The sequence below is a fragment of the Armigeres subalbatus genome, chromosome 3 (genome assembly GCF_024139115.2).
Source record: "Armigeres subalbatus isolate Guangzhou_Male chromosome 3, GZ_Asu_2, whole genome shotgun sequence".
Taxonomy (NCBI): domain Eukaryota; kingdom Metazoa; phylum Arthropoda; class Insecta; order Diptera; family Culicidae; genus Armigeres; species Armigeres subalbatus.
This window is the reverse complement of record NC_085141.1, coordinates 191,587,135-191,599,787: the sequence shown is the minus strand read 5'-3', so window position 1 is coordinate 191,599,787 and position 12,653 is coordinate 191,587,135. Positions and strand designations below refer to the sequence as shown.

Below are 12,653 nucleotides of genomic sequence, written 5' to 3'. Positions count from 1 at the left end.
CTGTGACAAGAATTATTACTGACCTATATTAGGCTAATTAGTATGCAATGGCGAATGACAGTGATATTTTATTAAGTCATATCTGATCATATCCAAAGTTCAGTGAGATGTGGTTTTCAATTTCCTGTCGCAATTCTAGGAAAGCGGTATCGCATGTTCACTACTGCTTTTATACTGCTTTTAATTATCATTACCACTAAATTGGTTGTACTATTTTCTCCCCAACTATAACATTAAATGGAAGCTTTTTCTCATAGAATATTAAGAGTAACTCAGTATCAGGTGATGTCACATGTAGTTAAAATATCTCATTTAAATTGAACTATTATAGTTGACTAAGCTGCTAGTGCTATTCCAGAAATTGAAATTGAATGTTAACTGTAGGTTAACAATTTAAGGGCCTGTCAATATGCTACGTGGATACTCTCCTACATCAACTTGGAAAATTGCCATGGTCATTCCCCACCCTTAAACGGTCCACGTGGTATATGGACAGTTTTTTATTTTTGTGATTTACCACATCAAGTGCAATATTCAATGGATTGCATAGAATGTTTACAATTGATAAATCTGGAACGCTGATAGTACGAAGTCGACTGACGTTGAAGAACACTTAATAAGCAGTAGACTATCCGAATTGCTTCAACTGCTCGGAATTTCGAAGCGCATTTACTCAAGCTTATGTACAAAATTTATCAGAAAAATAATGTGGCTAAATTGCAATAAAATCGTCATAATGCGTAAATGAGTTTCGTAGGGTTTTATTGATGAGGATACTTAAAATTGATACATTAGTCAAACGTAGCTGACACTTTTACAGTGGACAGGTGAAACTGAAAATGTATATAAAAATAGCCTTCGAAAGCTTTGCAAATGGAAAATAAATGTACGTCCACTTAGGACCATTTTATCGGAATCATTAATCAATTTATTGAAAAATGCCTTCTCCAGTAGGTTTTAAAATATGAATCCGGAATATTTTATAAATTGATATAAATTGAATTCAGGGATAATAAATTACTTGACCAAAAGTTTCCGCCATAACTCGATAGCAGCAAGTCCTTTTCGGTCGGTAATGACGCTGGGGACGATGACGACGGGGGTAGTGCATGTAGTTTTCTTCCAAAACACATCTTCTTTGGACCGGTCCAGTTCGGTCCGGCCAGAAGAAAGTACCATCTCACGTTTGCAGCGCCAAGGCTGAGCTTGTTATGTATTCCGGCTTTCTACTGTTGGTCGCGGGACTGGACGTTCTAAAAGGAGAAACGAGTGAAAATCGAATGTGCGGATGGCAGACTACTTCTTGGAATGGGAAGTCACGCTGGACTAGAGAGTATGGGAGGGTGGAAAAGTGCGAAAGTGAAAGGGGAGTAAAATTCGAAACGATTTCAGTCAGTCTGTGCCAGGGAAGGGGTTACGACGAGTTAGTCGGATCACGGCAAGAACGAGCCGACGGGGTAAAACTCCCTCGACAAGCGTCATTCCAAGGCTAAAGCCAAGGAGCACATCGTGCAACGACTGTTCGAACATTCTGTGGCAACACAGCATACGTAAGTTGTTCAGTTGATTTTAGAATTCTGATGGACCTAATGGAATGAGATGTTAAAATACATATAAAAAATAACATCAGTAAAAGCATTTTATATATTTTTAAGCATAGAATGTTTTAGAAAAAAAAAACCAACGGGCGAAAGTGTTTTGTTTGTATAAAATAAGAGATGCTGTACGCGTTTGGCTGGTTCAACACGCAAAAGGGGGTGAATCAGGTTGAAGGTGGCAAGCAGCGGCCGAGTGGCTGTGTGTTTGTAGCTCAAGGAAAAAACCTAAAAAAAAAGCGGGAAAACACCGGACAGTGCGAGTGAACGGAATGGAAAACGAGGAAAAGACCACGGTGGTATATAAAATATACAAAGCATAAAATAAAATTCGGAAATCTTGTAGGTGATGGACTTAAGACGAACGCAAAAGGGGAGAGATTTAAATTAGGTCCGCGTATTGCACTGGACAAAGTTCAGGGACGGACTGAAATTTCTCAGGTTGTTTATAAATTGTGCGATATTCCATTGGTATTACTATAATTGTGTCAATTTATACTATTGCTAATTATAATAATTATACATACTTTGGTTTTTTACTCACCCGTTACATGAATAGATACCTTTTCATGGTCACTTGCGGAGCTGTTCTACGGTACGATGGGGCAAGTGACCAACAAATTGAATATTTTCCTCAAAATTTGAGTATGTGCGCCACAATTGTTTTTAGAGCAGCGGTTTCCAACCTTTTCGGGCTCGCGACCCCCTTTTCGATTAGTCCAGTGGCCAACGGCACCCCGAATTTGTCATGCTGAAATCAAAAACATACATATATCCTGAATTAATTTTATTTCAATACCCTTTATCACTCTGGTATATTATTCTTCAGCAGTAATTCAGTCAGTACGATATTTGTAGGTATTTGCATTTATATAAACAGCTTCGATATATGAGACTGCGCGTGTGATGGAGTGGATCTAAAATCGTCTTCAATGTTTAATCCAGTGTCTCTCAACCGGTGGGCCGCGAGACCATACCAAGGGAGCTGTGAAACCATTGCAAAGAATGCACCCTTTTGTGGTTTAACTATCATGAACATGTTTTTGCCTTTCTCGTACAACAAAGTTGTACCGAAAGGCTATCATTTCACTCCAAATTCAAACTTTTGATAGAAGTCCCGGAGACCCATAGTGTTATATACCATTCGACTCAGCTCGATGAGCTGAACAAATGTCTGTCTGTCCGTGTGTGCGTGTGTGTGTGTGTGTATGTGTGTGCGTGTGTGTGTGCACAAAATGCCATAAAAAACACTAGCCAAATTTTCACATAGAAACTCTTAACCGATTTTCTTGCAACAAGTTGCATCCGACAGAGACTAAAACGCTGTTGATCACTATTGAATTTCATAATAATTGCAAATTGCAAAAAATAGATAATATTAAAATAGTGATGAGACATAGTCACGTAGAACAATTATGTGTTATGAAAAATGCATTGCATCTATGAATATTTTTAAAGTTTATCCGTGGCTTGCTCCCATTAAGAGTTTCATCGTACTATAAAGATGCTCGTGTAGCACGCATTTAGGCGTAAGTATGCTCTTCGTTCAGTTTCATTGTACCATGAAATTGTCCGAAAGTCAAAATTCGAACATAGGAAATTCGAGAAACTTTTGGCAGCGCCATCTGTCGTCTACTAGTGTAAATTTTCTATCATAACATTAGACGGTGTAACTGTTTTGCCTTTCTTGTACATCATCGAGGTGTAAGCGTAAAGGCTACATTTATTACCTTTTAACGCGAGAAAGGCGCCATCACCGCTAGGTTGATTAGTCTGGGTTTTGATATAATAATATTATTTTATGTGTATTTACAAATATCAATTTATTAGTTTTACTCAAAATCTGGAGTTTTTTTATAAGTGTTTTTTTAAATCCAACCAAAAGCTACTACATCAGCGCTACAAACATTTTTTTTAGATCTGGCTAAAATAGTAGGGAAAATTGGTAAAGTTTGTACTGACCCTGGTTTGGTTTATTGGACTATAGGCAGTAATGCTAATGCAACATCAAGGTACTGTAACCTTCTTAGTCTGATACTGCACCATCAATGCTTGGGTTAAAAACAGGATTTAAGAGAAGAATAAAAAAATCGTTTCAATTATATTTGTTGAACGGGTACTCGCTGTGCCTTTTTCATTATTTTCCCTTTAAAAAGAAACAATTCCCTTGATGAAACGCGTAAATAAAAAAAAACTTGTGAAAATTTAGGACTAAGTATCCGATCAATAAAGATAAGAATAGTGAAATATATCACTCCCGTTTGTTCTAAGACCTCTGCAAAGAAATATGTACATGCAGATCACAAAGTCCTTTCTACTCCGCCGTACGGTTATCAAAAGGCAATGTTCTTCACCGCTTTTCTAATGGTTGGAATTTGTTTTTTTTAAGTTAGGGAATGATGGTAGAAATGTATCGTTTACCTATCAGACATGTTTGACCAGCTATAAGCGATGAAGTTATATTTACATGAAATGCAAACCAATCTGATTCAATTGAGAGACAGTTTGAGAGCCTTCGTGGTGATGCTAAAAAACTGTCAACACAAAGTTAATGTCGGGAATATTACAATGTTTTATACGCTATACAGTTTGGTTGAGGAAGAATTACAATACACGCGGATAGGGGAGAACAGTGCAGAACGCACCCATAACGATGCAAAATGGCCTCAATCATATAATCTTTTGTAGGACATTTATTAACGAATATTGCTATAACAATGCAATATTAATTATTCATTATTAAGCTACAATGGAAAAATTTAGTAAAATCTTTTCATTTTCACTTATACATTTAACGATTCCCCAGTCTTTCACTTTGCTCGTAAGATTGTTGTTCAATCCATTAAGACAAAACAAACAACCATGGGTTCACCATTGTTTAACATGTAATTGAGTCATCTTACACCACCATTCGGGCGTTTTGTCCCAGACAAATTTTTAAAACTTATTTTAAATCCATTGTACAGTAACTGTCCTATTTTGGACCCCTAGAGGAAGTGCATCCCAATATATGCTTATATCTTTTGAAATACAGGTTCGATATGGGCGGAAATGACACCATTTCAAAGATGAAAGTCTTATTTATGAAATAGAAATTCGAAATGAGCTTCAGTTATTGATAAATCAGTGAAATTTGCCATTTTCTGAAATGAACATATTCTTCGTTTTGGACAGTGCAACATATTTTGGACCCCCAAATGTACACATTTTGGACACCCCCAATTTAAACTCTTCAAAGTCGAATTTCTGATTTACCCTGGTCAATTGAGTTGAAGTCAAGTCTTATCTTTCGACTGGCATGCATCAATGAGAAGATTCCTGCGTTTTAAATTCACAATTTCGACAAAAACTTATTGTGTTCGTTCTGAGATTTTCAGTGATGTTACTTTTAAACGTAACGCATTGTAACGCTCGCCTTCTTGAACAAACTAATTTTCTCGAAATTTCATCCAAATATTGCTTTTTCACACGGGAAACCAGTGAAATAGATACTGAACAATGTTAATTTTCTGAAGCCAATGGGGGAATTAGCAGCGGCATTGTTTTAAGTTTAGAAATGAGAAAAATGTTGCCAGGAGGGTCCAAAATGTGTAGGGGTCCAAATCAAGTTGGTTACCCTATCCATTGTACTTGCCACACAAGATACATACTCAACATACTCATAAAGCTTTCAATTAATTACTGAGGAAATGCTAATATAATACTAAGTAGAAAAGCAGACCAAGTTCCAGTTGGAATGTAGAGCCATTGAAGAAAAAGAAGAAGAAGAAGAAATTCAGATAGAGATTACAGCAAAATAGTGAATTTGAGCGCAAACAAAAATCTGGGTGTTAGAGGGTTAAGTAAACTCTAAAGAATATCGTCTGTTAAAATATAAGGCATAACTCGTAAGAAGAGCCTATGATTAATAGGAATCTATGACAAAAGGTCGAAGGACAAAAGGTCAAAAGACTAAAGGTCGAATGAACAAAAGGTCGAAATTAGAACATTTATTAAAATTGAAAAGTCATAGTCTTGAGAACAGTACAAATCAAAACTATTATTTAGGTATCGTCATCGGGGGTGACAATTGGCCAAATATGGGTGAAATTGGACCATGTTTTCAACTGCTTAGAATGTCTCTACTTAATGTATCTAAGGATAAGCATAATATAAGATATCTTTTGAGGTGATTTAGATATCTGACCCACGAACTGTTTGTGAGAACGGTGGGCCGAACTTGATATTTCTTCCAAACTACTACTGTGTATATTAGAGTGATTCAAATTTTGACTTTTTTGCTCCCCTATGCTTAAACGATGGCATTTGCCATTTTAATAATCGTCCTAAATTTTTAGCTAATTTGGATGTAATTTGACTGAGCACAAGCAGTTTGAAGCTTGTATGAAAATTACTATGAAAACAGTAACTTATGTGAAAACCCGTTCCCCATCATTGCCCATTAAACTCTAAAAATGTATGAATACGTTAGCAACATAGGAAATTTAACAAGCGAAAATATCGTCGTTGTTGCTAAACGATTTGATGCTGGCAACAAAAGTTATTAGGGAAATACTAAATTGTGGGAAATTCAATTTAACACGTAAAAGAATAACATCAATATCAATAATGAGCCTTTCTGTTTTCTTTATAATTTTGCTCACAAAAGTCAGATTGCTTCGCAACAACAACTGGCTTTCGGCTTAGGATCTATTCTATTATGGCGATGCGTTAAATATATTTAAATAGATTCCGGGCTGCTTCACGAAACGATCTTTTACATAAGTGGCAATTCTCATAGTAATTTTCATATAACCTTCAAACGGCACGTGCACAACCTAATTACATCCAAATCAGCTAAAAATTTGGGAGGACTATTAAACTAGCAAAAACAATCGTTTAAGCACAGGGGAGCGAAAAAGTCAAAATTTGAATCACTCTAGTGTATATGCATATACACAACCATGAGATAGAAAAATCGGAGAGAAAAATAAGAATAAGCCGTGCAAGTAACAAAGCTGAATCTTAATCACTGTGCACCTGCCCAGCAGCTGTTATGTCTCGGAGTCGAGGACGATGTCGCCCTCCTGTCCGACCCGCACAACGCCCCTGTCGATAACGGCAATTGGGTGGCGGACGGGTCTAGGATGGCGGCTATTTGCACGACGGGACGGTAACCGATCGAAGAGGTGGTGCACTCCTCTGCTGAGGGTGTCGCGATAGCTAAGATCAATGGTGTGTTCTATTGTAGCTGCTATGCCCCACCAAGGTGGCCATTAGAACAGTTCAATCAGATGATAGATAGGCTATCATCTGACCTAGTGGGTAATAAGTCGGTCGGCATTGCAGGAGATTTTAACGCGTGGGCAGTGGAGTGGGGTAGCCGATGCACCAATCGAAGGGGTCAAGCGATACTAGAGGCGCTAGCAAAGCTCGACGCAGTGCTAGTCAATGATGGTTCCGCTAGCACGTTCAGGAGGAACGGGGACGAGTCAGTCCTGGTCTGGTACCAGACTTGGACTGGAGGGTGGACGAGAGTTACACCCGATCATCTAGCAATTCGCTTTAAGATCAACTATGGCGTGCAACATCCGAGGTCCGGGGATCCTGTCAGGTCCGGGGGTGTAGAACCGATCACTTCTACAGCGAAGTTTTTACCGCGGCCCTGGGACTGGAAGCCAACACTGAAGGTCTAAGCGGGGATGCGATGGTAGCTGTCCTATCACGCGCGTGTGACGCCACCATGCCGAGGAAAGCCCTGCCGAGAAATGGCAGACGGCCGGTATACTGGTGGAGTCCCGAGATTGCGGCCCTTCGATCAACCTGCCTCAAGGCTAGACGAAGGATGCAACGTTCCCGCATTAAAGATGAAAGAGCGGACCGCCGTGAAGTGTTTCAAGCTGCGAAACTGGCCTTTAACAAGGCCATTAAGAGCAGTAAAGGAGCGTGTTTCGACAACCTATGCGAAGGAGCCAACGCGAATCCGTGGGGTGAAGCCTACAGGATAGTGATGGCCAATACCAAAGGGAGCTCTTCACCCCCTGAACGGTCCCCGAATAGGTTGATGAGGATTATCGAGGTACTATTCCCGTCTCGAGCCACAAGTCCCTGACCCCCTGCACCACAAGGCAATATAGGTGCAGCCGAAATGATGGCTCCGGTGACGAACGAAGGTCGAACGAAGGACAAATCCCTGGTAACGAACAAGAGCTCCAGGGCCTGATGGAGTTTAGATTCTCCGAAAGATGGAAAAGACAAAAATGGTGTTGTTGCTGAAGGCCGGGAAGCCGCCGGGCGACCCATCGGCGCATAGACCAATCTGCCTTATAGGCTCACCCATGTAGGACATTTGTTCAATATATGAATATTCAAATCAATAAATGTGCTCAACCACAGCATAATAGGCTAAGGTTTGAGCCTTATACCCTATATGCTCTCATTATGTTTTTAGACTTTGCTCGGGAACTTATTCGATCAAACTACCATTTTGGCCAAATGATCAGTTAGGGTAAACGCTTTGGCTAAATGAAATTTTCAGCCAAACCGTTTCCGGTTTAATAACCGTTTCGTCCGAACGTTTATTTCGGGTCGATGACTTTCTGATTAACACGTAATTCGATCAAATGGCTTTCCACCGAAAGATTTTGTCAAATGACCCTTCCTTCTATTTAATAATTTCCCGTGGAATTTTAAAAAAAATCTCATGGGCAATAAAAACTCCGTAAAAAATTTTACGTTACTGACGATTTTCGGACCGGCGCACACCTCTAACAACACTGTTTTCTTAAGCAAAGTGCCTCAAAGTTAAATAAGGAACAACTTTCAAGAAAATCGTACAATGCTAAAATTAGAAATATAGAAGTTTTAAATTTTTTCCCGAAATGTGCTGGGACGTACTGCAGCAACACACTTCAAAAACAAGCTGGGAAAATGAGCTTTGACTTTGTTAAAGGCACTTTGTTCCTGAAATATCATCTTCAAGGTGAACATATTTTTTCCTCCAAATTTTCCGGAGTGGCCCATCGTGCAGGGGCTGCTGCATGCACTGTAAATTGGTTAAAGAACTGGCCACGAAATAAAAAAGGAGAAATCTCTGGGAAATGTAATAAGCTAGATTTTGCTTTGGAAGCATGTTTCAAAACTTGGTGTCGTATAAAGCTTGATCCACTTAGTATTTGGCCGCACGAAATTAGACATTTCTTTGCCGAAAAAGTACAAAAAAGGTGGTTTGGGTTTTATTATACAGGGAATTTAGTAAACTTTGAAGGAAAAAATATCGAAAAATTATTCATTGGCATTTCGGATGAATTCTCGGACTTTTCTCTCAATACCACTCGTTATTTTTTGCACAGTAGAATGGTCAACTTGATCTGCCATTTTTTTACACCACCTATCCATATAAGATGGTTTTCTGATTGTTTTGCACCATTTCTTAAGTTTCTTTCTGATAATTGTCTAATATTTTTCGTTGGGATGAAAATTTGGGCATTTTGGTGGCTTGATAGTTTTTTCAATACCGTCAATATTATTCGGTTCATACCATTCCATTACATCCCGTCTGTAATGGCAGCTTGTTGAGTCAAGCCAAAGCAACACCGGACAGTCGTGTGATTGAATGGATAGCAAAAATCGCTTCTGAAGATACTTCTCCTTGTATATTTGCCCATTTATAGTCGTTCTAGTGATGAATATTTTAGTTTTCTTTCCACAACTGCAGATGCTTTGACACACCATCAATTTGTGGGCAGTCTTGCCTGCATAGACATACCCTTCCGTTTGGCAAGGTAAAACTTGTGTTCCGGGAATTGAAAATCCATTTTAATATTAATGTCATCGCCCATCAAAATACATCAATTGCATTTCGTCAGAACTTGCTCGACCAGCATTCTTGCGTGATGTTTGGCAACCAGGTTCTGTTTCAGGGTCCTGTTGGGATGCTTACTGACACCATACGACTTGAAACCTTCGCGCCGACAGATTATTTGAGCTGTGGTGTAAGGCGCAGTGAACCTTTTCGCTAAATCACGAAGGAAATCCCAGAACTGTTCCGAACTGATCTACAGACTTTCTTTTGTAGTTTCTGGTCGTATGTTCCATTTCTACGGTTGTTTTGTTCTACGCGATCCAGCAATAGTGTTTCCCGATAACGTTTGACAGTTTTTACAGTCAATTTCAGTCATTTTAGATACTTTGAAATCATTCCTCCTAACCACGTTGGATTTCCAACGTTAGTGTGCAAAATTTGTTCCCATCTCTTGCGTTCCATTTTCGATAACTTTTGAACGTGAGCATCAATACTGAACTTTCACCATAAATTAAACAAATCTTCCGCAACGATGTGATGTATTTTACTTTTCGGTACGACCACCAGTGACCCCGCAGTAATTGGAAAGAAACGGCCAAATACTAAGTGGATCAAGCTTTATTTTGTCTCCTTCGTGTGTTCAGAAATACAAATTTTTAAATTTCGTTCTACCTTTTGCCCATTCGACCTTTTGTCCCTTCGACCTAATGTCCCGTCGACCTTTCGTCAATTCGCCCTTTTGTCAATTCAACCTTTTGGTCTTCATCTTTTTGTCTTTCGACATTCTGTCCCAAAGCCGATTGATAGAATGAATCCTTTTTTGTCTGTCGACCTTTTGTCTCATCGATCTTTCGTCCTATCGATCCTCTGACCTAGCTATTTTTTAAAACTTCTTTTCTTTCAACCTTTTGACATTTTTTCGACCTTCTTTTCCTTCGACCTCTTGTCTTTTCGACTTTTTGTCCTTTCGAATTGTGTCCTTTGACATTTTGTCCTTCGACCTCTTTCCTTAGACCTTCATTTTCCTCGACCTTTTGTCTTTTCAACCTTTTATTTTTTCAACCTTTTGTCCTATCTACTTTTTGTACTTTCGACCTTCTGTCCTTTGGAGCTACTGTTCTTTAGACTTTTTGTCGAACTAATGTTGTGCATTTGCACAAATCGAATTCCAAACATAGAAAATAATCATCATAATAACGGCCATAAAATCTGTCGTAAATGTCAATTAAAAAATCCTATAGCCTTTACACTTAGTATACGAAAAAGGCAAAAATAATATTTTTCCCGAAAACAACGTTGTTTGATATGACCAGTCATAAAAGAAAGGATCACATACACCTATACCAGATGAATACTTTTAACTGATGCTCGGAAAATTGTTCCATTCAAGGATTTAGTATTCGGAGAATAATCGTTCAATCATTCTTTGGTGCATTTGATACCTAACGTCCTTGTGCCCAATTACGTCTATTGTCCATTAAGTCTAACGTCCATTATGCCTATCATGCCTAACGTACTTTTGCCCTCCGTAATTGGAGAACTATTAAAGGCATTTATACGGAGTACATCACTCGAATAAGTTTATCATCGTTGCAGCTAACGAAAAACGTCTTTCACGATATTCCCTACTTTTTTAAGCTATTTCAGGCCTTCGAGGCTCTTAAAAACATTCTGGGGTTCTATAGCCAAGTATTAAATGTTATACTTTTGAACTGATAAATATTCTAATAGGTCCGAACATACGATACGGAGGCCCTCCGTAGCCGTGCGGTAAAACGCGCGACTACAAAGCAAGACCATGCTGAGGGTGGCTGGGTTCGATTCCCGGTGCCGGTTTAGGCAATTTACGGATTGAAAATTGTCTCGACTTCCCTGGGCATAAACGTATCATCGTGTTAGCCTCATTATATACGAATGCAAAAATGGTTACTTGGCTTAGAAATTTCACAGTTAATAACATAGTGTAGGGATGTAATGCCAATAAGAAGAAGATACGATACGAAAACATTCATTTTTTTTCAAGCTACTTTTTTCCGATTAATAGATCTATAAAATCAATCAAGATATGAATGAATGACATCCCATACCCAAGTAGACGAAAATAGTTTAATTATATCAAATGTTGATTAGATAGCAAAATGAGATATAGACATGGTTGATATAAGAGATAAACGATCAGACGATAATATCAATATTTTGCACTAAGATACCATGAAGGGATTAAGTTATGCTATTTGTTCAATATCATGTACCATTAGTTTGTTCTTATTCATAGCATAACTTAATATTTAAATAATATTTCGGTCCAATTTTATGATATTGTTGCCTGTTCTTTTATCTTTTATTTCAATCAAGTACTTATCATGTTTTGTTATTTTTTTCAAGGCTTCTGCCCGGGTACACATGGGAGTTGGTTTCTTATGGAGTATAAGTGCTCAGTCTACCTGCTGCTAGTATTGTTGAATAATTGATGATCTAAAATAAATGTCTCGACTTCCTAGAAATCAAGTTTACCTGATCCAAATATGCTGATTGAGTTTGATAGAGTACATATGTAGCAAAAGGTCGATACAATTCTGATAATAATAATTGGTCATATTTTCTACTTGTCATAAGACGAGTTTATACCTTCCCTAGCTGAGATGCATTGTGAATGTAATCTCAACAAGCTTGAATCAACATTTCTACGGAGCAAATTAAAATTCAAACCATTAAAATCATCAACATGCTTCCGTCGAGTTCGTCTCTGTGCGCACACGAAAATTTCCATCTCGTTGGTCCGGCGGTCGAGCTCATATATTTGACCGAGACTGCTCCGGCTGGTCTTCGTACCAACTGCGAAGGCGAGGAACGTGTGACGATAACGGAACCTGGCCGGTCGTCGGTGAGTGCGCTGGCTGGGCTGTGTGGAGTAGTTTTGATCTTCCCCCAGAGCCTTACACCGAAAGGGGTTGTAGGATGGGAAATGATGTGACGCGGACAAGTGGGATGATGTTGGGTGGCGAGGGTGAGAAGATGCTGCGTAGCGAAGTTTTCAGTTTGAGCTGAATATCAAAGTAAAAGTGAAAGCAAAAAGAGGGTCAGCTCAGCAGCTTGAGATATCGACCGAAATTGAATGTTCCAGTATATGTATTTTACATATATAACAAACCCTTGCTTTTTTACTTTACTTTTTACTTTAGAGAGCAAACTAGAGTGTCCGATATAAAATTATGTAGAATACATAAAAGAAAATTTGCTGTGCGTACACACGCACACCGAGGACCTAGAGAGAA

General features: G+C 38.7%; 1 long non-coding RNA gene across 1 annotated transcript in view; it reads right to left on the bottom strand.

The window, feature by feature from the left end:
* Nucleotides 1-1,013: 1,013 nt before the first annotated feature.
* Nucleotides 1,014-12,653, bottom strand: part of LOC134219808 (uncharacterized) — a 38,189-nt gene continuing 26,549 nt past the window's right edge. The window contains exons 2-3 of the long non-coding RNA XR_009981666.1: nucleotides 2,140-2,346; nucleotides 1,014-1,253 (exon numbers count right to left, since the gene is read on the bottom strand). This is a non-coding gene — a long non-coding RNA (uncharacterized LOC134219808). The remainder of the gene's footprint in view (nucleotides 1,254-2,139; nucleotides 2,347-12,653) is intronic.